General features: G+C 38.1%; 1 protein-coding gene across 1 annotated transcript in view; it reads right to left on the bottom strand.

Annotated features, from left to right (window-relative positions):
- GPC5 (glypican 5) overlaps positions 1-27,866 on the bottom strand; it is a 742,077-nt gene that overhangs the window by 550,388 nt on the left and 163,823 nt on the right. The window lies entirely within an intron of this gene.

The raw sequence follows: 27,866 nt of genomic DNA, 5'->3' as shown, positions 1-27,866 counted from the left end.
ATCCAATGACTGGAACTATGCATGACCACAGCTGATCCACTGATCACATACTCAGGTGCTGGAGTGCTCTGACTGGCCTGGGATTTCATCAGGCTACGGCGTTGTGTGTACACATCACCCTACCGCAAGGATTTTGGCAGCCAGCTTGGGGGTGTTGGACCTTATAGATGCTTTCTGGTTCTGCTCAGTCCACTTGTAACATCTTGTTCTGTACCAAACTTATTCAAAACAAATAGCGTCTGGTATGATATTCAGCAGACTTATGGAGGTTTCTGCAAGAATAATAAAGTTAGTGCACGTAAATATAATTTACATAAACATATGAGATGCCACATCCAGCTGTACTCCGACCAAAAACCTTCAGTGACTTGAGCCTCAATTACTATAGATAGATATAAACATAGTTTTGCAGCTGTGTGACTGCTGCACAACATCAGTATCTGTGTTGGGGTTTTATGTTATTGTCAGGGAGGTAGGAAACAGCTGATATTTACAAGTGAATCTAGGAAGCACTTCCATTAACCTTTTTGTTCAATTGATGGATTTAATCCATAGTTAATCCAATAATTTAAGGAACCCAGTATAGGTCCCCATTCTGCATGTTTGACAGTTACAAGCTTAACCATAAATAATATGTAAATAATTTACATACAGGTATTAAATTATTACTTTTATGTATTAAAAAAATTAAATTTACAACCTTGGCTATTTCAGCTATGAACAGGCAAATGTTTCACAACAGTTTTATACACATTCCCAATGTTCATATACACTTGTATGCAAGTATATTGCAGAGATTGAAAGTTTGCAGGTATTTGATTTTATTTTGATTTTTTTTTTTGTCTGCACTCTATTACTTGAGATAATAGTTAGCATTTTGGGGAAAATGATCAGGAAATATTAGTACATGTTGAAATATTTTTCTCCAGGTAAACTGACAGATTCAGTAGGCAGGAGGAACGGAAAGAAGATAAGGAAAATTAGTTTAAGAACTGGGTTTTATGACTTAATGTTTTCTTGGCTGGCTTTTGTAATTAGAGATTGACATTTCCTTCTAGAATGGAGGAAAACCTATAGCTGAAAATTAAATAATAACAAAATACAAAAAGCAATATACTGCAATTCAGCACAGAAAGATCCTAAATTCATAAAAAGATATAGACTTAACAAAGGAACATGGAATTCTCAAAACCTAAAGATTTCAAACAAATATTTGAATAGGAATCTTTTGAGCACATTTTAATATCTCAGACAGAACATTTAAGCTGTTTCCCACAGATTGGCAAATCACCAACTTCAATTTTAATATTCTCAAGGTTCTAATTTGGGCACAATTTCCCACTACTAGCAATTTTTCAGGTAATACTTCACTACTCTCTGAACCTCACTCCCTGCAACCACATAGAAAACACTTAGAACAACTTCAAGAATTTAATTGCACCTTCACATGAGTTAGTATTTTTAGCGTTTATTTCAAGGAGACTGACATTTAAATTCCATAATTTCTATGTTTATTTCATCTGCCTTCAAAGATGCTTCATCTTCTAATATTTTTGCCACCAACAGTAATTCCAAAAGTCGAATTAATCATATGGATGCCATCTAACTACTAGTAAAGGCACTGGGAAAAACTCACGTTGCTTTCTGTGACAGCAAGAGCAAATAGGACAGGATTTTAACAGAAAAAAAGATTAATCTTCTTGGGCAAATATAATCCTAACTTCTGGATCCTTTATCACCTTAATCACTTCTAAGTCTCCTTCGGGGCTTACAAAATATAGAGGTTATGCTTTCAGAACAATATTCAAATCTTTATTTTACATATGACAACTGTATCAATACAATAAAAAAAAATTACTCTTCTTGTGAAACTAATGTGCATTGTAATTAAAAAGCTTGTGAGAAATTAATGGCATTGGAGTCCTGGAATGGATATTTAATCTACAACAGAAAGAAAATTCTTTAAAGTGCTTTAAAATTGTTTTGACAGAAAGCCTAATAGGTATATTTTGGATAATCTCAATCAGCTCATGCCACATAAATACAATTTCATAATGGAAACGTAAACATTAATTTTATTCTGCCTGGTTTGCCTGCACTGTGTGTCAGATATTTCTACCAGAGAGTGTCACAGGTGATAAATATTAGTATAGTAGAAAGAGTCAGAAATTGAGTAATAGAGCTCCATATTATTACACTTCATGATATTTGTATTTTTCCCAAGCTTAGGGTCAGGTACTTAACAGAAATTCTTTTAGATCCCTATCAATTGTCCTTGATCGCACAATCACAGTAAGCTACCAAATGTTGCAGCCATGAAAATCTGATCTTCAGATCCAACAGTGGAAAGAACATCAGTAGGCATGGCTTTAAGAAATTTAATAATTTAGGAAATGCTGCACGAAGCTATACTGCTGCCAGGGATCGGCATCTCCATACAGTGCAGGGCAGACATGACACCTTGACTAGGCACTAGCTTGGGATCTTTCTGCATTGCACTCCTTTGAGCAGTGAAGGTATGTCCTTAAAGACCTTCGTTAGTATAGCAGGGCAACACACTGGCTAAGGGAAGATAGTTGCTTGTGAATGGACATGAGGTATATAACCACAATTTAAAAGTGGGGTTGATCGTGACACAAGAAGAAACAGGACACAGACTCAAATCCTGCATGCTGCGTAGCAACATCTGAAGCTCAGCTCCCATGTACGGCACCTGAAAGATCACAAAGTAGCTTAAAACATGCTTTCTGTTAATCTCAAGAGCCCTGCTTAATGGGGGAGAATGGAAGAGAGAGCAAACTTTGTCCCATTCACAGATCTTCTTGGACAATTATCATGGGAATGGTTCTGGGGAAAGAACAGATCCAGAAAAGCTGGTTGGTTTTCAAGGATCACCTCCTCCAAGCTCAAGAACGGCCCATCTCCTTGTACAAGAAACAAAGCAAAGGTGGCAGGACACCTACACGGATGAAAAGTAGTACCTGACTACACTCAAACGCAAAAAGAAACTCTATATAAGGTGGAAGCAGAGTCATGTCACCACAGACAAAGATAGAGATGGGGTAAGAGAGTCAAAACCCACCTGGACTTGAATCTGGAGAGTCACAAAGGCTACAGGGGAAGTTTCTACAGGTGCATCAGGAGCAAAAGAAAGCCTAGGGAAAACATGGGACTGCTGCTGAATGGGGTGGGGGACACACTAACAAAGGACATGGAAAAAGCCAAAGCACTCAGTGCCATCCTCACCTTGATCTTTACTGGTAACACTGGCCTTCTGCAGTCCTAAATCCTCGAGGACTACGGAAAAATCTATAGCAAGGATGGCTTACCCTCAGTGGAGAAGGGCCAGATGCAGACTTTTAAACAAAATGCACATAGAGAAGCCCATTAGCCATCTATGATGATTGGCTTAGTGAATAAGGGGAATCAGTGGATTCTGTTCATCCCTACTTCAGCAAGGCTTTGGACACTGTCTCCTGTAACATCCTCAATGAACAACTGAAGAGGTATTGGCTAGGTAAGTGAATAGTCAGGTGAATTCAAAACTGTCTGAACTGGCTCAAAGGGTTGCGATCAGTGGCATGAAGTCCTGGTGGAGAGCAGTCACCAGCAGAGCACACCCAAGGGTCAAAACTGGGACCCATATGGTTTAAACAACTTTACTGATGTTCGTAACAATGATGCAGAACACATCCCTAAGAAGTCTGCTGATAGAACTGGGAGTGGTTGACAGACCACTGTCAACCATTGGTCTTATCAATGTATTTTAAATATCTGAAGGGAGGGTGCAAAGGTCAAGCCTGGATCTTTTCAGTGGTGCCCAGTAACAGGACCAGCGGCAATCTGCACACACTGAAACACAAGAAATTCTATTTAAACATACGGAAAACTTTTTTCACCATGAGAATGGTGAACCACTGGAGATTGTTGCCCAGAGAGGTTGTGGAGTCTCCATCCTTGGAGATATTCAAACCCAGGCAAAACACAGCCCTGAGCAACCAGCTCTAGGTGAGCCTGCTCTGAGCAGAGGACTGGGTTAGATGCTCTCCAGAGGCCACTTCAACCACCCTATGAGGCTGTGATGACCCCAGGGTAGTCACTTGCCATATAGCTATAAAACCCTGAGCCACAGCTGACTCCAAAGGACTTCTTGTGCTGTTCACCAGCAACTGCTGCCAGTACAGGATTCCTGCTGGCTTTTTCTTTTGCAAAGAAAACGTGAAGAAATAACAATGATTTTTATCCTAAATCAGACAAAGACTTTTCTGACCTGTGCAAATAACTGTGGGATAATAACTGACTACCAAAATACAGCAATTTGTACCTTTAATGTTTTGCATATTCTGATATTCTGAACTTAGAGAAGACTTCTGCTTTTATACAAAGAGTGTGCCATTATACCTATTAACTCTATTACAGTGATACTTAATTTACTGTGGAGTAAATGGAGTGCTGCCAGAATAAATTACATGGAACTAAGATATGTAAAGCTTCCATAAATCACCACTTTTTTCTCAGACATAACTACCATTATTTATCTCCAACATAACCAGTGTTACTTCTTTCCGTATCTTTCCCACAGTAACCCTTCTCTGTTTCCCTTACATTAACTTCACTTGTCAGTATCTATGGTGCCGGTATCATAACAAAATGACACAAAAGAGCGAACTACTAAACAGGCCCAAAACTCTGTGAGCATGCCACTACCTGACATTGTTGTGTGAACATCAAATCTTACAGATGTCAGCAGGAACTTGCTCTTTTCATGCCCTGCTTACCCTGGATGGCCACACTATTCTGACTGAGCCTTTCATAATGATGAATAGAGCTGAAAATACACAACAGCTTGGAGTACCGTGATACACGCTTGCTGCTTTCCCAACAGCATGTCTCTCTTGGAATATATTCTGACCCTGATCCAGCACAACTTCTTTACCTTTTCTTGCAGAAGTACTACTTCATCAGCTCATCCAGTATGTACACAGCACTTACTCCCATCTACCTGTAGCTTGCTGGATTTTTCTGTATTAAATTTCATTCTCTGTTTCAGATATATTCTCCAGTGTGCCAAGGTCATTTAAAGTTTTTGGTGGTGTCCTCCACTCCATGAGCCATTAGGGATCCTACACAAATACGCAAAGCATGGACAACACGAAGATGCAAAAACACTAGGAAAAAAAAAAAGTAGCTATATCAGATAAAGCCTGATGATTGAGAGATGCCACCTTATGTGTGAAGAATATGACATTTGAAAAATAATGTAAGAAAATATCAGATCTGAAACTCCTATCTGAAAAGAAAGCTGAGGCAGGATTTAAAGAAAGGAAGGCTCAGAGTGTAGTAATTTGGATTAGAGACCTTTCAATTCCATCTTATCTAATTGATTAGTACTGTGACCAACATTGTTAACTGATCTACATAACTGAGACAGAATGTGTGTGCAGTACAGGTCCCACTGAGTTTCCTATTTCATTATAACTTTTTCTTTCCTGCCATCTCCTGTGTCAACATGCAGCCCAGCTATGGGGTAGACCTAGAAAATCTCACTCCTAATTTCACTTTCGTGGATGAAGCATATGCCAAGGGCACAGTATAAAAGATGTGTTTCTGCATGCATTTTATGAGTAAATATGAGAATTTCAGGCCAGATGCTAATGAATATGAAATGTTTCATGATTATTAATTTCAATGCAGAGAAGTAAATACACCTATTAAGTGAAAAAAATATGCATTTAACAATAAAACATTTTCTTGTGGTCTCTTAATTTTCTTGGGGGAGGCAGGGGGCACAGAGGAGAGGATTGCTTTCCTTTAATATTGTATCACATCAGGACTTAGTTGCCTCACACTCTGCTTGCAGCACCCATTGGCTCCAGTGAGCACATCTAAAACTGGTAAGAAAGTAAATGTCTGTTATAAAAAATACATAAAATAAAACAGTAATTTAGTGGGGTTTTTCTGATAGATCAATTTGTCCAGTCCTTGCAGTAGCAAAACATCCATAGTAGTCATGTTTTCAATACAGAGCTTTTTCCTGTCCAGAAGCACATCAATTCTGCATCTTTCATCCCGTTTCAGGGTGCCATTAGTCTTCCACAGCTTAATCTGCTCTTTCTGTCAGATTCAAAAAAGGAAAGTGGTACAAAACCTACGCTAATTTTATATGAATAATAGAAAAAACATATCAGAAAATAATATCTTATAGTAAAGATTTCCAGTTTGACAGTAATCCCATCCCTTACAGTCTGATTCAGTGCCTGACCTTCTTTCTTTCCCTTGAATAGGCCTTTTTATAGCTTTCTTCTAGATATCTCCAAGCAAGACGTGGAGCAAAAGCTGCAGCTAATTGCTTTCTGCTCTAGGGATCAGAAACAGGTCAAGCGTAACTGTCCAGTATCTGAAACTGTAGTGTTAAATAAACGGAAGTAATGTCTTTATGTATATGCACATTGACGTGGCATTATAGTTGCAAATTCTTTACAAATACACCCATACCTATGAAATACAGTAGCATAGTTCTTTCTCTGTTTATCATAAGACCCTTTACACCGATGTAAAACTGTCATCCTCTAGTGAACAGCACATGTGAAATATTTGAGTGACTGTGTGGCTTTTAAAATTTCAGTCAATCTTTGCAAGAGCTTCAGCATAAATACATTTCTATCTAAACACAAACACGAAAAGAAATGCAATTTGGTATTGATTGCAGAAGTACAGCCTGCTGGTTACTATTTATTTAACAAATAACTCTTCCAAAAAAAAAGAGAGCTTCTTCCTCAAAGACCTCATTGTCTAACACCCCAGCTTTGCAAGGATTTTTTTTGTGTGTGTGTCCTTACACACATAAGCAGTTCCTTTGATTTCAGCAGTATTCCTCTGACTGCCTTTACCTTCCAAAACGCCCTTCTGTGGTCTGAGTTTAAGCAGATGACAAAGTCAAGGGAAAGGAAGCCTGCCAGAAACAGGAATCGGAGGGATTTGGGCAACGCTTCCTATCTTACCATAGGAGAAAGGTAGATGCTTCCTCAAAAGAGCTTCTTCGAGAAGAAGCTTAACTTGGAGCTTCCCAATCACCTTCCTGCAGAGTCTGTCCAGCTCTCTGCTATTTAGGTAGACTAAGAAGATTAGCCTAGGAAAATGCCCAAAGTCAGATGCCTAAAGCACAGGTTAAAACCATTCTCCATTATTCCTAGTGTTTGCAGACCAGTAACTGAAACACATAAAAAACCCCTCTGTGGTAGTACAAAAATGTAGCCTTTTTAGACTCTTAAGCCTACTTCTCTGGCTAGGCTAGAGACTATGTAATGTCCTAGAGAAGCAAACATGAAAGCTTCATTCCCAAGACATTTTAAAACAGAAAATTCTGCTTTCTTTTTCTCTCATTGGCCTGGCATACAGAGATGTCAGTTTGTGAAACATTTCCCTTCAGTGTGAAAAATATTTCAGAAAGTATATTTATGATGATACTGTCAGTGTTGCAGTCTAGTCCTCAAAACACTTCATATAGCTAAGAAATACTGAAAATCAAAAAGTGTTACAATATAAAAAGCTACAATGTTAGGCAATTTTAACTCCTACATATTGTAAGTCAGATAAACTTCATACCCGGTCTTTAATAATATGCAAAGTTGACAAACATATACTCAAACACACATATATGGAAATTACATATTCATCTAATAACATTTTTGTTGGTAAGTATCATCACAGATTCACAGAATGGTCAGGGTTGGAAGGGACCTCTGGAGATCATCTAGTGCAACCCCCTCTAAAGCAGGTTCACCTACAGCAGGCTGCACAGAATGGCGTCCTGGCAGGTTCTGAATGTCTCCAGAAAAGGAGACTCCACAACTTCTCTAGGAAGCCTGTTCCAGTGCTCTGAGGGTGACAACCCTCAAAGTAAAGAAGTTCTTCCTCTTATTCAGATGGAACTCCCTGTGTTGCAGTTCGTACCCGTTGCCCTTTATCCTTTTGCTGGGCACTGCTGAAAAGAGCCTGGACCCAGCCTCCTGACACTCATCCTGAAGAGATTTGCAGACATTGATGAGATCCCCTCTTAGCCTCCTTCAGGCTAAAGAGGCCCAGCTCTCTCAGCCTTTCCTCATAATGGAAATGCTTCAGTCCCCTCATCATCTTTGTAGCCCTCCACTGGACCCTCTCCAGTAGTTCCCCACCTCTCCTGAACTGGGGAGCCCAGAACTGGGCACAGTACCCCAGATGTGGCTTCACCAGGGCAGAGCAGATGCTGGACACGCTCCTTCTAACACACCCCAGGATCCCACTGGCCTCCTTAGCCACCAGGGCACACTGCTGGGTCAGGGGCAACTTTGCTGTTCACCAGAACTCCCAGGTGCTTCTCCACAGAGCTGCGTTCCACCGGGTCAACCCCCAGCCTGTGCTGGTGCATGGGGATGATCCTCCCTACGTGCAGGACCTTACACTGGCCTTTGTTGAACTTGACTGGGTTCTTGTCTGCCCAGCTCTCCAGCCTGTCCAGGTCTCGCTAAACGGCAGCACAGCCTTCTGAGGTATCAATCAGATTTCATTTATATACTATGTCACATCACAGAGATACAATCATTTCAGTCTACTTGGTGAATATATTAATGCTTTCAGTTTACAGAACTGCCTTTTTTCCTACATCAGATGTGTCACCGGGCACACAAAGACTCGGTGCCACTCCATCTCTAAAATAATGCGTACTTGTCATTATGCAAAAAATAAAGTCTTAGTAGTTACTAATTTTATAGAAGTATCACTACTACGCCTGGCCTAAATAATTGTTTTAAACAATTTTTTCTTTACAATTCTTAACAGTTACAAAATTTTATCAATTGCTTATTTGATTGGCTCAGAAAAATGACAAAATTACATAAGATAAAAACTTCCCTAACATACAAACATGCCTTCAAAAAAAACCCCTAAAAAACATTAATGTCTTTGATTCATTTCTTTTTTCCTGTTTTCAAAACTTTTTCAAACCCTGACATCTCCTCTTGTAAGCACAAGCTGAAAGAAAAGATCTTAGCACTCAGGCTTTACAGTCATTACATTTACATTTATTTTAGCAGGATACTTTTACTGCATGGGTCAAAGAACAAAAAGATATTAAGGAGAAACTATTTCATCTGGATTAATCCCTTTTAAAAAGTTGCCTTAAAAATTATGTGTTTCAGTAATCAGTTGTTAAACCAAAGAAACAATGATGAGCGATACTTTAAATTGCTTCACTAAGTAGTATATATACTTCAAAACTGAAAAAACAGGTGATCCATTACTTTATCTAGTAATCCATCATTTGGCGATTACACTGAAGGGCCCCTCACTGTGCACAATTTACTCAGTGTTCCAAGATTTCATGCAAGAGGATAAAACCATCCCATAGTTTAAGGGGTTTTTTTCCAGCTCTGAAGCAAATACTAGGGAGTCTAATCCACCGTCAGAGATTTTAACCTTTAACATTTAACCTTTCAAAAAGCAATGCAATTTCTAAGACTTCAGAAATGCAGGGCAACTGTTTCAAGACAAGATGAAGTAACTGTACCCTGGGCTGCACCAAAAGAAGCGAGGCCAGCAGGTTGAGGGAGGTGATTCTCCACCTCTATTCCACTCTTGTGAGACCCCACCTGGAGTACTGTGTTCAGTTCAGCTCTGGGTCCCTGAACATATGAAGGACATGGACCTGTTGGAGCAAGTCCAGAGGACAGCCACAAGGATGATCAGAGGACTGGAGCACCTCTCCTATGAAGGCAGGCTGAGACAGTTGAATTGTTCAGCCTGGAGAAGGATCCAGGAAGACCTCATAGCAGCCTTCCAGTGTCTAAAGGAGGCCTACAAGAAAGCTGGAGAGGGACTTTTTACAGGGGCATGTACTGATAGAACAAGGGGTGATGGCTTTAATCTGAAAAAGGGTAGATTTAGATTAGGTATTAGGAAGGAATTCTTCACTGTGAGGGTGGTGAGGCACTGGAACAAGTTGCCCAGAGAAGCTGTGGATGCCCCATCCCTGGAAGCGTTCAAGGTCAGGTTGGATGGGGCTATGAGCAACCTGGTCTAGTAGAAGGTGTCCCTGCCCATGGCAGGGGGTTGGACCTAGGTGATCTTTAAGGTCCCTTCCAAACCAAAACATTCTATGATTCTAGGATTCTGTTACTCCACTGAATGACTGCACTTGGTAGCTTTCCAGTAGACCACAGAGCCACCAGCACTTGGCCACCCTTCTGTGAGTCTCCTGCAATTCATCTTTTTGTCTATTACAGAGTACAGTATCATAGTGTTCATTCATTTATTTGATTTGTTTCCTTTGCTTTATTTATTAGTGTTGGACTGGGTAACCTTGATACCGCTTACGGAAATAAAAGGACTAGCAAATCACTACCCTCAGTACCCCACTTTCAAGTTCATGTTTCCTCCAACAGTCAAAAATTTCTATGTCATTCTGCTAAGACGATCCCCTTATTCTAGATGAGCACAGTGGCAGGATTTTGAAAAGCATCAACTCCTTTACTATAATAGAAAAAAACAGTGGCAAATATCTATAGAACAGTAAGCACCAATAAGATTGTGAAAATCATAGGTTTTCACACTAACGACAACTTTAGTAAACATGTTTTTTTAACCAGAACAGCTATATATATTGCTATTACAGCTGCAGCTATTTCAGGGGAAAAAAAAAAAACAACAAACAAAACAAAACAAAAAAACACCCAAAACAAAACAGAAAAGCCTAATACATTAAGATTTTCCCCCTTACTTTAAAAGATTAAACCATTCTGCTGCAGGCATCTTTACACCCATAATACTGAATCCACACTGAGAGAATAACTGTACCCAGGGAGTATAACAAACAAACCTTAATAACGGACTCAGCAAGAGATCTCAGTCATTCTGATATCTTTTTCTGCAAGACAAGCTGAGAATGCACAAGGAGCAAAAGCCACAAGTAATTTGTAGCATTTCCCAGTTACATTAACACCTCTAATTGTAACTGACAGGGCAATTAAGGCTGAAAAACATGCCAATACAGTTGCTTGTACATGATGATTGCCCCACTGAAACAACAGATCATGTATCCTATTTGGAGGAAAAGTGTTTCACTTTGTTTTCTTACATTGAAATATATGTCCCAGTCCATCACGCCTGTTAAAAGGTTTGTGCTGCTATGAACAGGAATATTTCAAACAATTACAAGCCTTCAAATCAAGCACGTAATTTAACAATTTAATTCTCCATACAAATAACATTCTTTTTTAAAAGAATCTTGATAATTATTACATATAATCGATTTAATTAATGAGTCTTAGAATAATAAACAGGCAGTATTCTGAATAGAAATGTTTAAGACACGTGTTATCCCCCCCCACTTTAAAAAAAAAAAAAATCCACATAATTCCCCTTACGTGCCTGGCTTTGCCAGGCTTTGTACACTGATTTTCCTGCCAGCCTCCCTTTCTCACGCACACATGCACAGCTCCCTGTGGTGAGCCATAACACGTCATGTCCAACATCAGCAAGTAGTTAAATTCTGTAACCACAAATTTAGAGAAATTTGTTTCTGTAAAAACTTGGTGCTTAGGGCCCAATATCGACAATATCTGTATTTGGAGGTGAAAGAATACTTCATCAGACCTACTCTAATCCCAACAGACTGAATGCCCATTATTAGTTAGGGTGCGTTAGGTGCAGTCTTGAGGTACACCTTACCATTGAGTTTCACCTGAAAGGAATCCCGTTTATTTGCTCCAAGACTATTCCACAACATGAACTGAAGATGATTGAGAGATTTGCATCAAAAGCACTCTCCTGATTCAAATTAAAATGCTAATGTAGATACATCTCTATCTGCATCTTAAGTAGAAAGCAGGTTGGTAACATGTCCATAATTTATGAGGAAAGAATTTTTCTACAGTTTCTGTACATATACACAAGATTTAAAATGGGTGGGATTAAATTTTTTTTTCTCCTCTGAGAACTCTCCCACATCTTAGCTGTGGACTGTTGAATTTCTCAGTTGCATTCTACTAATCATTTACTATATATATTTACATATCAAACTTTAATCATATCTGGCCATACTTTACACAGCTGTGTTTATAAGCACACAGGGGAAAAACAAAACAAAATAATTAAGCATAAGTCCCACATTTTATTTTATTTTTTTCACTGTATTGCAATCTTAAAGTACATATATGAATAACAATAGTCTGAATGCTGGATAATGATTTAACTAGTTCTGGCAATTAATGAAATAGAGTAATAAAATGATTGATCATCCAGATATATGTCCAAAGTGTGACAGAGGTCATGTTAAAGACAAGCAGTGGATTTCAGAGCGTGCTTCCAAATCAAAACAGTAACTGCAAGTGTGATGGTAACATATGGGTCTTTACAGGCCTGAAAAGCAAAGTAAATCCATTAAGATGCCACGAAGATGTTTAGAGACCTGGAGAACTTACATTTGAAGAAAAACTGAATGAATTGCATTTGTTCAGCCTGGGAAAGACTAGGTTTATGGTGAATCTCGTAATACACTTTATAAAGTACGTAAAACATAGGTACAGAGGAGGAAGGGATACTTTTTTCACAAAGGTGCACAGTAAAAGAACAAGACACAACATGCACAAGTTGCTCAGGGGAAGTACTGTCTGGCTATATATATAAAAACATGCACTCTGTGATCAACTGAACACTGGAATAGGCTGCCCAAAAACTGGTGAAATCTCCATCACTGAAGATACTACTCAGCTTGACAAGAGTCCTAAATAACCTAGTCGATGGCCCTGGCTTCTTACTGAAGTTGGAACCAGCAATTCCAGAGGTCCCTTTGTTATTGAAAATCATAATCAGGAAAACTCGCCACATCAAAGGACAGTTTAGAAAGCCAACATTAATCTATTGCAGCTCTGGGTGCACGCAGGATCTTTCCTTCTAACCGGCACACCAAGCTACTTGAGGGTACATATTATATACAGTAGAGTACTTGTGTATTCATAGCACTTCACATATGCGTTTTCATTCACACACAGGACTGGTTACAAGTTGTTGTTGAACCCCTGTCCGTCCCCCCCAATTTCTCTGTGTTATTATAAACCTTATAAACAATTTCTATCAACTAAGATATTGATATTCCAGACATGCTTTTCACAAATTTCTTCTTCTATCTAGAGCAGACTGTCCCACAAAGTCGTAAGTCCTCTCATTCTCTTCCTGAGGTTTCTCCAAACCATTCCTTTTCCTTAGGCAAAAATCTCACCCTATTATTAACAACACTGTCCTGAAACCATTAATTGCACACCCTCTTCTTCATTTTCAACACCTTTTCCTAGTACTACAAGCAGAAAAACACTGAGGTGGTTTCGTTTTATCCCTCCATCATCATCAATGCATTAGAATCAAATATCATCAACTTGCATTTCTTTCTTGTTTCATGATAGTTTCTCAAGGCAAAAAACCCAAATCCACACATGAGACTTCCTTTTCCTTTGCATCCATAAAGCAACATTAATTGTAATACTGTATTAGAATTTATACTTCTGGTTTTAAACCCATTTATCCTGATCATCTAAGGTATACAAGGGCCACCAGTGATTCTACCAATAGTTTATTTTTTCCAGGTGAGGGGGTCACCCCCAAACTTATTCCAATATCTTAATATACAGCCCAAAGGAGAGCTCTTAAGGACACCCCTACTCCCAGTAGAATGCCCAGTTCCCACGTTACAAAGTTTCAAACCCACAAATACCCAATACTTAAAATCCGACAGAAAAATCCGGCACACAAAACTCGACGGAGACAAAGTCCAGTCACCAAAACCCAGCAAAGCTTCAAACTACCAATACACAAGATTTGGCAACCAACACCCAACAAAGTTTCAAATTCCCAGTACCCAAACCCCAGCAAACAATATTTGTAAAGTTTCAAATTCTAGCAGCTTCACATTGCCAGGACCCCGGCTCCAGGGCTCTGACCCACTGGGGGGACTCTTAGCCCCTGCCAATACGACATATTTGTAAACCACCTCAGTGTTTAAGAGTAACATTGTTAACATCCCAGAGAGCTGTCGCAGAAACTCACCCAGCCAGGGGATCTGAGGGCCTCCCCGAGCACACCCGCACGGCCACCACACACCGCACACCGCGCATGCATTTCCATCCACGCACAGGACCGATCACAAGTTTCTCGCTTCTAGTGCAATCAGCGATTACAACTCCTTACTGGCTTGTCTCCTCTTGCAGCCAGAACTTTTTCACCTGGAGACTTCTTCCTGCATGATTTACATACCGGTGCTCTTACCCTCATCTGTTCTTTGTTTCCCAAGGCTGACTCCCTTGATGAGAAGTCCTTGCAGTCACCAGTTTTGAGGACTTGACAAGGTGGGTACTGGAGCATTAACGACCTGAGAGGGTGGGTCATCAACCGAAACATGTGCAAAACTTTCTTGTTTAACTACATCAGAGTTTGGTAAGAGGGGAGTTTAGGCAACACCTTCCTAACGCAGGGGTTTTTTTTTCTGTTTCTGAGCCCTGAATATGAATAGAAGTTCTACACACAAGGTGAAAAAAAAAAAAAAAAAGGCCAAATGAAGTTTGTTAGAAGAGATTTTAAAAGCATATCCCAAGAAGTTGAAAATAATGTAATCGTTCTGTAGAATTCAAGACGTTGCAAATCACAGCTCTGATCCACTGACCATATTAGTCAGTTTATACACTAATATAGATGGAGCTGCATTGTTGTATCAGGCTGTTATATGACATGTAACACCCTGGTCAAAACCAGCAAGTATCTAGAGAAAACAGGCAAACCCCAGAGACTTTTATTTTAAGATACCACGCTACTGCTAGTTCACCTTTTAAATCTAAGTTAAAGCAACTGAAAACAACAAAAGAAAGCAGCGTTTTCACAAACGACCACCCAGAGGTATTTCCTTGTAGAATAAAGAGCTGCCGGCCACCGAGTCATGCGGCATCTCTTTCTGGGCCTGGGACAAGGCGCATTTTCAGTCTTCTCCACTGGGTGGCAACCTAGGATGCAGCAACGGAAAGAACGGCGCTCTCCGGAGGACCACCAAAAAAAAAAAAAGTTTTTGCTTCTGTTGATGTAGCAGCTGGCAACGCTATGAACATGTGGGAAAAAAGAAACTTTGAACAAAGGTGACTGATTATGGCCTAATCAGATTGGATGCAGTTCAAACAAGCATTAATACAGCTCCCAAAGAACCCCATTTTTTTGCTTGTTTCTTTTTGGTCGTAATAGGGTTATGAAATTTGAACTACGGTTGCCGTTACAAGGGTTTGAACCTAATGCTGACTTGTGATAAGTGGTTTCTCTACATGCATCATGGCTACAGTTCTGTAATGTTTTAAGAATCAATGATTTTAACAGTCACTTGAATTAATAGTAAGAAAATGTAAGACGCAAAGAGAGAAAAAAACCCGCTACAACTCTGATTTGTTTAAAATACAGAATGGTCTTCTGCTGACAAAATTCCTGAGAACAAGGACTCCCCCCCAAATACTTGTAAGCAGACTCAATTGGTTTTCTGAAGTTACTCTGTGGCTATCAAAAGAAAAAAACCCAGGAATAATAAAATGACAATGTCTACTTTGTCATTGTTGTACTATGATTAATGTGACTCCAATGAAGTGAAAGTAAAGAAATTGAGTGCAAAGAAGACAGGCTTGAAGTGGAAGACAAAGTAGAGACATGAATATGGAAATAAATAGGGAAAAGATGTGAAAAATACTGGATGAGAAAGGTGTGCAAATACAAGGTAAAGTAAAAAATTATGAAAAATGAGTGAAGTATGACAGATTAGAGGGAGCGAAAGAAAAAAATCACACTGGTACTTTCCTCCAGAGAAATAACAGGAAATAATATATAAGTTTGAGCTCTTAATACTGTATGAAATTAAAGCACAAAAAGTTTCTATCTTTTTGTCACAGTGGCAAAGCCCATAAAACTTCAAAACATTTCTGCTATAACTTCTGGCTCTCCTTCTAGTTCTGAGGGACTGCTGCAAAGCAGGACATTGTGGATCCACGGTACATACACCTTATAGTGAATGCACCAGTGTGAGCAACTGTTAATTACAGCTGTTTTATATTCACTTGAGTGCCCAACAATACCTTTTCTCTTTTTGTAAGAAGGAAATGGTTCAGGAATACCCAATATAGTACCATAGAGAAGAAGTTCAAATAGAGAAATGTCTCCACTCAAAAGTTCCACTCTCCAGGTAACCACTTTCTAGGGTTAGCCAGCAGGGACTTGGAATAAACATCACTGCTACTCTTTCTCCCCTTCCCTTGGGTACAGTCCCAGTTTCTGGCAATATATAGAAAGCAGTATTATATTGTAACTTCATCAAGAGCCCTTGATTAATTATTCCATGAATCTGTTTAGCCATTCTTTGAATGCAGATACACTGTGGACTTCCACAATATCCTGGGACAGAGATTCTGTGATTTAATGATGTAAGTACCTTCCTTTTTTAGTCTGCTGGCCAGACATCATTTATTGTTGGTAACTGGGAAGGACTATTGCCTACTCACTTTTTCAAGTTTATGTGCTGGAAGTATTTTTTGGAGTTAGATCTGCAAATGTTCCAGGAAAGTGGTCTCATTTGAACAGAAAACCATTGTCAAAGAAGAACAGATTATTGTCCTGGGGTGTGTCCCCGCCTTTTTTTGTGATGAATAAACATGCCTCAGGGTTGCTAGTGTTAACATGCCATAACATAACACCTTTTAATGTGGATCCATCATGGATTAGTTTAATTTTGATTACAGTGGTGCTGATTTATTTTTTTTTGTCTGTTTGGAAACAAAATTTTGCAGCAGCAAGTTTTTCTATGTCCAAAATTTTCTGTTGTTATCAAGGTATTATAATTAGTTTGAACTCACTACAAATACTATGGTAAAAGCAAAATGTATTTTAATGTTACTAAATGCATATTTTATAGAACAGCAATGATATCTTGAGACAGATGTGGGTAATAAAAATATCAAGCCTTACTGGAAACCTGGCTTGCTTTCCAAGTGTTCCCTTCAACTACCAGTTGATCTCAAGACTTTTAATATAGTTTCCCATAGCTGGCATCTATTCATTTGACAATGTCTGTCCTCAGGCTTAGCTTCCCAAATGGAAACTAAATTCAGAGTGAAATCTTTACTTTTGTCCTATCATCTCAGCAGATTCCAGTTGATGAATTTCATTTATTCTCCACATTTACCTCCCCCAAATTAATAGTTAGGGAATTCACCTAGCTTCACATCTCCCAAAAAGCTCCTCCCAATGGAGTGAATTTAATTGTGTTCAACACCTAACTGACAGGAAAAAAAAAATATTACTACACTACATATCTGTACCTCTTCATTGCAGGCAGACAGGTGAAGGTGAAGCAGCATTACTCCCAGGTGCACACAAATTTAAACACATAAGCTCAGAATTATTTTACACACGTGTATAAATGAGAAAAATGAACTTATTACACTGCCTATTTATCAGGAGATGAGATTTCCTAGGACATGAGTTGTTCTGTCCCTAGAGAAAGAATCTGTTCTCTTTCTACAAAATTATAATCTTATCTAGTCAAGTTCTACGTCATGTTTATGGGAGGGGAAAAAAAAAGGCAATGCAGATCCCACATAGCTTAAATCTTTCTGGAGGTGATAGAAGTATTAGAGAAAACTGCTCATCTGAACAACTGTAGGATCTTTTTACATATGGCTTCTCTTCATGTATTCCACTACAATTTGTGTACGCAGCTGAGACAAGAGTTTTTCTTGTCATGAGCATCTGTTTGACTCATCATATGTGCTGTATCTATCGCTGTGAACTGTTCCAATAGCAGTGTTGAAGCATCTGCCACGTAAGCCCTCTCTACAGAGGAGTTCAAAGCCTAGAGGAATCTGAAAGAAGGAAGCAGTGAAAAGCAATTCAATGAGCTTCAGCTATGTTCAGAAAACTTGTTTTACAGTGCAAACCTTTTTCCATCAGGCTTACATGTCCTTGAGGGCAAGACTGAGATCATCTAAGCTACGCAGCTCCTCTGAGCTGCTCACTCCAAGTCATTAGAGTGGTTAGAAACAGCCAGTCCACGAGCACTAAGTAGGACGTGTCTCTCCCCATTGACAATACAGACACAAGTACTCCAGGTTGGATCCCTAAGTTCTGCATAGCTAGTCAGCTGAACCTCACTCCCAAAATGAAGTCTTCCTTGTAGACTCAAATATGGCATTATCATCCTATAAATCCAAAAGAATCAACTGTACTGACTGAACCATGAGCTGAATTATTTTTCATTTTAAATCTTTCAAAGGTGTCTAAATAAATAAAAAACTTCTGAATGTTTGACCCCACTTTTTTACTTTTTTTTTTTTTTTTTTGTTTTTACTAAGCAAGTCAACATACAGAAGAGATGGCAGAGTCTAGCTATCAGATCTTGAACTGGTTGGTAAAAAATTCTCCTTTGAAAAACTAATTCTCTAGATATAAAAATATGGATTTAAAATTAAATTATTACTGCCAAGATCTCTGTGAATAGTCTGTGCTGTCAAAAGGCTGAAGGGCAGTGTTCCCAAACAAGCTTTCATTGGTTTGGATCATAGTCAAATCTTCCCTCTGCTAGAAATGTATGCAGTCAAGAGTCAGTTGCCCTTACCTTGGGATTCCTGTTCAAGGAATTATAGAAAATATAGTGATAATCTGCAAATACAAGAGGCTTTTGCTCAAAAAAGAACTATAATTGTTTATGCAGTCTCTTTCCATTAGCTGCTGCCTAGAACCCTGTACCATTCAGTACTGCTCTTCTACCTTTCAGTACTGCAGCATGTTAACAGACCATGTTTAACACTTTTTGATGGAAAATGAAACATCCTTTTGTAAAAAATGCTGTTTGTTAGGATTTCTTAATTAGTTTCTATTTATTTTAAATAGCTTCTCTACAAGGACTTCAGGAGGCATGAATACTATATTTTTCCTCCCTAAGTAGAACAGAACATGTTGCCTTGATGTTTGAACTAAAGGTAATAATCTGCCATGCTGTCTTTGTAGATTCCAGAAGTACTTCATTAAACAATCAAAAAATGCAGTTTTATTAGACTGTAATATAGGATAGATTTATTACTTCCTCTGTTACATAGTTGTACTTACGTGTGATTCAGAGGTTTTAAAGACATCAGGATATGAAAGTGAGACATATTAAAAGAAGGATTAGTAGGAACATAATACACAGTGTACAGGAACATAAGCTTCTCTGAAATATTGTCATCATATTTGGAAAAAGGACATGAACATAACAGTTTTTACAGCATTTTATGAAAACGAGAGACATAAAACCTAGAGTTCTAGATGCCATAGCTTCTCCTACAGTGAAAATTGGCTTAGGAAGCAGAGGGGAAAAAGAAAGGAAAATTTCATATTCTTTCCATAAAGAAACACCTAACTCTCTCTAAATCCATTCCCAATTTTGTCTAACCTTTAAAATAAAACAACTTCAAGAAACAAGGCAAAACAGAAAGTTGTATATCTTATTGAAGAATATGCTCCATCTTTGACCAAAGGTACCAAGAAAGAGCCAGAGTCATGCTTGGTCCTGCACAAACCTTCATGCTGCTTAACCCAGTTACCTTCAAATATCACTTTGACCAAAAGATCAGCACTAGCAAAAATTGATCAACACTGCTATGTTGGAAGTAGGGTTCGCCAGAGTCAAGAAGATGCTCAATATGAGTTATGCATCTTGCTCAACTTTATTAGTTTCTAACACTACTTATATAGAACCGATACACATGCATATTCGTAAAGCAGAAATATAATTGGTTATTAGTCTCTAAACACGCGCGGTTCTCACACCCCTAATTATCATGACTAAAATAAGCATTCTATCCATGTAGCTAATTGTGTTGCTATGCTTCAGCCTTGTAGTTTGTTACTCCCTATATTCCCATACTGCTCCCTATCTCTCTTGGCCCTGCACCTGCTTTCCCGGCAGCTGTAGCTTGTTACAGCCACGGCCTGTTGGCACAGCATAATTACTTGGTCTCAGGATTCAAGAATAGCTCAAGGCTACCTTTCTTGTTAACTTCAGCACAGCAACTTCAGTACAATTCTGATTACAGGCCTATTCTAATACCAGGCCTGGATTGTGCAGATCTTCAGAGATTCTAAGGCCATGCTTCTGCAGCCATTCTTCTACACTGCTATATGACATTACTTTCAATATATGGATCAACATGCACACCTTGCTTTCTGGTGAAGTATCTCAAAGACTTAGGTGTAATGGTCTGGATCAATCTTCCAGGTTTAACACTTAGTGTTCTGGGTATTTTGGTTTTTAATCCTAGCATAGATACTTTGTATTAGTTAGAGTTTCTAAATATACTAAACTTAGATGACAGAAATCCTACCCCTACCTTTAGACTGATGGCCTTTACAGCCAAGGAGGAGAAACAAGTCCTTCTAAGAAGTTCTATCCAACTACGTGAACACCAAATGAATTGCATCCAACAAGGATCCATTTATCTCTACTGAAAAACAAGCCAAGAGGCCCATGCAGATGTGCATTTCTTCACAAACTGGAGTAGAAGAGATGAAGAATATCACAAGTTTTAACATGGCTAGCTCTTATTAACATAAGACATAAAGTGTTCCTCACACTCCTTAGGAGAAGCTACATCTTCAGACACAGCAGTATGCGATAGTGCAATCTCTCCAACCGTAGGGATGGCATTTTCTCAAATACACATAATAATTCCTTGCTGGTATTCCTGCCTATCAGAAGCAGCAGAGAGCTCTCTTTTATTGTGGAAGAAAAAAACAGTTATTTGTGAGTTTGGACTGTGTTTTATGCTTCAGATTTTCTTTCTCTGCCTCATAGACATCAAGTATGTATTAGGGAATCTGCAGTTTCTTGTTGTATGACTGTAACAACTTATTTCTACTGCTTTGATCAGTTCTTCGTGATAACTTCTCATATGAAATTTTAGGCATTACATAGACATGAAAATCTTTCCGATTTGGACATGACTATTCACACAAGTGCTTGACTGGTTCATTTACTAAGACTGCAGCATGGCATACATATGTATGTTCATGTTGCCTTTTCATTACCTCTTACTTCAGACTTTTCCCAGAGACAGTTGTCACTGAAGCACTCATAGCAGACATGTGCTTGCCTACATGGCTAAACTCAATACATCACTTGGGACATATTAAAGATGCAAATGTATTAGTGGGCTAGCAAAACATCATTAAATTTCTTTGTGGGATACTACACTTTAATAATTCAAATTCTTTCCGAATTAAAGTAGCTCAGGTTTGGTTTATTCAACCAATTTCCAGATCTCTAAAATCACCCAGCTTGAGTATTGAAGTCAGCTGTGAAAATGTAAAACCAAAAACCTCCCAGCATAGTCTAAGTTTCTGTAGTGTATTTTCACAGTCAGTGCAGGATGCTCAATGAAAATCTGACCTATAGCTGTCAAGAGAAAATTCTTCAGCAGATGCAACAGAGCAATAGGAAGGCTGAAAGGGTCATCGGTAAATGCTGTAGTGCTGACCAGAAGTTCCCTGTCTGGGCTGGTTAGCCTGCAGTGTTTACAGAGGACTGCTGTGAACGTTACAGTGAAATAGGACCCCACAGAAGATATTGCACAACCCAAAATATTGTTTAAATTATTTACTGAGAGCTTCTGTATTAAATTGCCCTGGATAGAGGTGATAAATAATTTGGTTTTAGAAATACAAAATGTTTCAGAACAACACTGTATGAAAGGGGACACACTGTGAAATATCACTAAACTTATTAGTTGAAAGATATCTTGTATATCAAAGGTGAATTCAGTTAGATCATATTTCTTTTATAAGAACTTCAATGAGGCACGTATACACAAATCTTCTGTCCAGTATAATCCACTATGATTCATAGTTACTTATTTCGTATTAGTCATATTTTTTAACTATTCAGCAAAGCCTCTTGCATGAGTTTTCCTTGGTATTAATATGAAACCTTAATACACAGAAAGGGAATTATAGATTTATTTTAATTTTTTGCCTCCTGTTTCATGTTATAAACTATGTAAAGTAGTCCTGAATTCCCTAGGAAAAACTCTAAGAGTTATCAGATCACTAATACGAAATTCTGAGGTAAGTCTATTTTTATATGGCTGTGTACAATGAAAGAAAAGCACATTCCAAAATGAAGATACAATGATGCCATAATTTAAACTCTTAGAATATCTTTGGTCATGTTCTTTCTCATGCCTATCTTTCAACATTCTTCTGTGACTTTATAAATGCTCTTTTTTAATACAATTATTTAACATGGTTCTAATAATGTTTTTCAATTTAAAAATCAATACATTTTGTGAATTACTACCGATTTAATAAAAAGAACCCTTCTATTATAACCCCTGCTGTGCATGATAAATGACTCAAATGTTTCTAGGACAAACACTAGAGAAAATTATGTATTTGCTCAAGCAAAGAAAAGGAATAATAGTTCATTTATTTACCTCATTTATTACCTCATTTGAGGTAATCAAATGCAATACTATTTTGCTGCTTTTATTTAATTAAATAAATTCCATCCTGAAGTGTCATGAGATTTATCTGAGCATACATTGAAAAAAGATATTACCATTATTAAAGCAAGAATGATTTTACTTTTATATCTCATGACAAGACAGAGAACAAACCCCACAATTAATATAAACAAAGGGATTATATGACATTTCATTTTTTCCCCTAATGTCAGACTTGGATGTCCTAAAGCCAACTGACACAGCAATCTGAATTTCAGCTTTTATATGAACTACCTAGGTTTTACATAATCTATCACCAAGCCAGTATCTCTCTTTCTCCAAATATTTGTCTTTTCCTGGAATAAATAGTTCAGATTATATTCTCCCCTACAATTGCTAAATTTATTAAGCTAACCTAAAAGTAATGTTTAAGGCTTCTCAGAGAAAAAGACAACAAGAAGTTACCTCCAGAAAACCAGTAAGTGGAAGAATATAATTATTTTTAATTATTCAATTACATGTTGATGCCAGAAGTAGAAATGCCTTTTGTCTTCTACATCAACACATAAAAACATATCATAAGGCCCTCTCATTCCTTTGACAAGTGAAGCAGGACTAGTAAGAAATTATTTGTGATTGGGGGCATGCAGTGGCAAAATCAATGGTGCTGGTGATTAGTCTTTGAACATGTCCTGATGTCAGCAATTTTCCAAACGAAAATGTATAAATTGTAATGAAAAAATCCTCCTGAATTCAGGGAGGATCTTTGGAGACCCATGTTCTTATAGGCCAGATGACCCGTTTCTCCATTACAGCCCATATGCCGTATGCTGGTGACTTCACTTCCAAGCATCCCTAAAGGGGCAGCAGCAACTCAAAACAAAAATACTTCAGATTTCAGGCATTTCTACTCAATGATTTATTTAATCTTCATTTTCTTTACAAAACATTCAGCCTACAAATATCTTTGTCCACCACCTACCTCTTAAGGTGACTTAGTGTTTTGGTATTTGAAAACTTCTAGTGAACTTGCTGTGGAAGGCTATCTGTGTTAAGGTATGAGTTCCCGAGAAGACTGAACCTTCACAGTTCTGGGTCAGGCATTCCCAAATTTGCATATTGTGAGGAAGTATGTATTTACAATTGTTTTTTTTCTCTACCCATCTGTCATCTGTTGCTGAACCTTGTTGTCCATAGCATATTAGGCAAAGCAATACAAGCCATAATGGGCTGTTCCTACATTTCAATTTGCTCAGGCAAATCCTTTGCATAGGTGGCAAGTGGTGCTTTGATGGCAGTTCACATTCTGCCTCCTTATAAAGTGAAGACTAGCCCAAATAGATGGAAACGAAAAGGAATTCATTAGAACTCCTTAAATCACCGTTTATCTTCTTTTGTTGGCTAAGAACAGATTTGGGATTGTACTCTTGTTTCAGAATATTTAAGAATCAAAGGAGATAATTCCTTTCCCCAGCCTAAGAGCTGTGCTAAAGCTAAGCATTTACTTGATGATAGATGCTTATTATAATCACTTTCTAACAACACACAACTTGCTCAGCAATTAAAATCAATCATGCTGTTTAATGCCTCTTAATTTGGATACTTTAGCTATGTGTTACGTATGAAACTCTTCCTTCCAGACTTGATTAGCTGTTTTTAATAATCTCCATTAATCTTGAATCCTCCAACACACATAATTTTACATTTTCTTCTGTCACACCTATTTTTATTTCAGTGGAATCACGGGTCTTAAGATGTACAGTACATACTCTGCTCTCCTCTGTGGATTTTTAATCCATCTCTCTTCACATTCTAGCCAGGCACACTGGACTACTGAGACTCTATAAATGTCAGTTAAACCACTTTATGTTCATGAATGAGAACAATCTCAGTCTATTTGCACAACTCCCATTATTTTAGCTTTAATGCCAAGATGCCACTAAAATTCTGAACTGATTCATGCAATTCTTGCATGCTTTGGTAGTACATAGCTTGTTAATTGCAATTCCTCTTTTTCCTTTGAACCTAATGAATCCCATAACATTGAATTCCAGGTACTTCATTGTGGCGCTCACTTATGCCTTTGAAGTCTGAATGTCATGCCCCACCACTGTAGTCACACAATTGAGTAAAACAGTGGAAGAGCTGAAGACTCCTGAGACATCGTCTCCCTCATCCTGCAGTGATGTGGACCTTGTAACAGTAGCCTTGCTCCTGTAAGTCCTGCCCACTACCAAACTTCTGTGACATGAATATAGGAGTTTGGAGGTTCTGGTCTCAGCTTTCAATAAAAGCATGAGCTTGCGCTGTGTGACAGACTGGATTCAGAAGAACTTCCAGTTTCAGAATCAAGAACCATATTGCCATGACATTACTATTATTACAGTTTGGGGGGGAAGGCTTAAACCAAAAAGGAAACGGCTGAAGCAAATGAAATGTAAACTGTTAGGTAAGCTTTCATTTCAATAATACCCTCTTTTCCTTTTTCTGACCTTTCGATCCAGGCTTCATAATCTCTTAGATGGTATCAGAGATGGCAAAGGTTATAAGATTTATCTGAGATATGATATTATAACTGTTAAAACCTTGAACTACTGCCTTTAGAAAAATGCACAGAAAAGGATAAAGAAGAACTGCAAAGGTTTTTTTTAAAAACATATCTATCTTCTGTCTCCAGGACTTATTGCTACTTGCAGCTTGAAACACAGATGCAGCGAACAGTCTTGGCAATCTCTTCAGGTCCTGATACACTCACACCATCATTATGTAGCTTATGACATTGCTTTCCCATGTCAGGCCCAAAATTGCAGTCATCACCAGCTATGGCACATGATTTTTAAATAGAAAGCAAAGGCAACAGAAATGGTGAAGAATCCCAAAACAGGTAAAAACTATTTATCTTTAATTAATTTGAACAATACAGACTTTTCCCCATCTGTGCCAGGAACACTGCATAGATGAATTCACCAATATATTTATTTATTCTTACACTAGTTGTGGGGGGAATGAAGAAAAAAAGAGTAAGAGAGTGAGTGTACAGGTTCAGGTGTTCTTCAGTATTTATGGAGAAAAGCAATGATGCCTGCTCATGTCATTATGGCGTCTAAAAAGTCACAGTATCCTGGCATCATGACACCAGAAGATGAGCAACATAGGACTGAGATAATCCTAGATCCTGAATCAGAGTGCTGAAGAAAATTTTAAGAGGTTATTCAATTTATCTCCGTATCTCTAAGCAAAAATCAGCTTTTGCTGAATCATTTCTCAGTGCCTTGCCTGTTCCTAAACATCCTCCTTCAGGCAGATGCTGGACCCCAAAGCTACCTATTTTTGTCCCTTATTGTTCTTGTCACTAGAAAATTCTCCCAAATATTTAATCAGAACATATTTTAAATATTTACTATGTGTCTTAGCCATTATGGAAGTAGATAACAAGATAACAGATACTTTTCTTATCCCTAACAACAGCCTGTTTGCACTTTGCATTTTCTCCTAACAGTTTTTCTTTTCCAGGTTAAACAAATCTAATTCTTTGTCTCCTTTTTTTGTAAACCGAGTTTTCTATGTTCTTGACTGATCTCATAATACTTCTGGGAATCCTCAAAGCGTATGCTGCATTTTTCCTGAAAATGCTAAAATTGGGGTCTGGATGAGTTTCATCAAGATCATTTTGAATTCCTTGCCCTGGTTTTTGCATGCTACTAGTCCCTTCTAATCTGGTTTGCCTGCACAGTGGTGAGGCGCACTGCCTCCAGTCCACGTTCCCAAATTCTGACATCTTCATTTCCCTCCACAAATCCTAAAACACAATCACTTCCAATGCTAATCATCTCCCGTTAGATCACTAACTGATTCATTCATTCATCCATTTCAAATGTCATTTCCCAGCACAACCTGGGGGGCAGATCAGGACCTTTTCTTGCTCAAACACAACCTCCTTGTTTCTGATTTTGTAGATTTTATTTATGAATGTGTTTCTGAGGCTGAGTTTGACCTTCCATAACCAACAGAAATCTCCAGGCACTGCATGCATGCACACCCAGTGTCTGTGCTCCTCTCCAACATGCTCATGTCACATGTGCCTTACATTCATAATAGGCACACAGATGTGCCTAAGCACAAAAAGACAAGACTGCCCATTTTCCCTGGTTCAATAATAATAATGATAATAATGATGATGATGATAATAAGTTAATAATAATGAACGCTAATAATCACAACAGCAGCAGCAGCAGCAAAAAAAACCACCCTAATCTCAAAGTGCAGGGAAGATTTCCCCCACACCTTCAGTTACAAAAGAGCAAATATAAACAAATAAAATTGAACAAAGAACATTTTGACCGAGTAACAAGGAAAAATGAAAGGCAGCAAGAGGGCAGATGTGAGCACCTTCATATAATTACTGAAGCAGGAGAAGATGTACCATCATATATTTAGTGTACAAGCAGATGCATTGAGATCTAGGAACTAATCTGCAGGTCTCAGCTCCAGTTGGTAACCTAAAGCAACTCAGAGTATCCTGCTCTTTTGGTTTTAATCAGCACCCTGTACTTCTAAATATTATCTGCATGTCAGCTATTTCAGGAAGTTAACACTAAAATTTACTGACCAAAAATATGCATACATATATATATTAATACACATGTGAAACCAAAATATTTTAATAAGGGAATTTTTAAGTTAAACTGATACCAAAGTGGTCTTACTTTTAAGATACAGTGCTTTTGTCACCAATTATATCTTTAGGTTTATCCACAAATAAATAAATTGCACTCATTAAATATCTTTTGTCAAATTAAATTACTTTTAAAAACACTACGGTCTAGAATTTAGTAGAACGTTTCATTTCTGTATGACGACCTCAGTAAAAATAAACTTGTTCAGTAGAAACATAGTAATAGTACAATAATATAATATAGTAATGACTAAAATATTATAGTGTTGTATAACACAATAATATAGGTTTGAAAAGATATATTAATAGTAAGATTATAAGCAGCCAAAAGTAATGATACAAGAACCCTATTCTTAGGTAATCTGTAATTACAAGATGCTTACTTCAAATTGTTACTGAAACATTTGTTAGGAATAGTATAACAGATTTGGGGAAAGGCAGCAAAACAAAAGCCAGAGGTGAAGTTGAGATTAAATCTCAACGATAGATATCTAAAGAAGGAACAAGGCATTTTGAGAAGATTGTTGAAACCTTAGAACAAATGTTCCCAATGAGACTATCAAGGGAGTCAAGCACTCACTGGGACTTTGTGCTGTCAGAGCACTGGACTATGCAAGAAGATAAACAAAAGTAAGCCTGTAGTTGTTTGCTGAAAGGGTGTCCATTAGGTT

This window comes from Falco cherrug, chromosome 2, assembly GCF_023634085.1.
Source record: "Falco cherrug isolate bFalChe1 chromosome 2, bFalChe1.pri, whole genome shotgun sequence".
Lineage (NCBI taxonomy): Eukaryota > Metazoa > Chordata > Aves > Falconiformes > Falconidae > Falco > Falco cherrug.
Note: the sequence above shows the minus strand (reverse complement) of the source record. Positions and strands in the feature narration are given on the sequence as shown.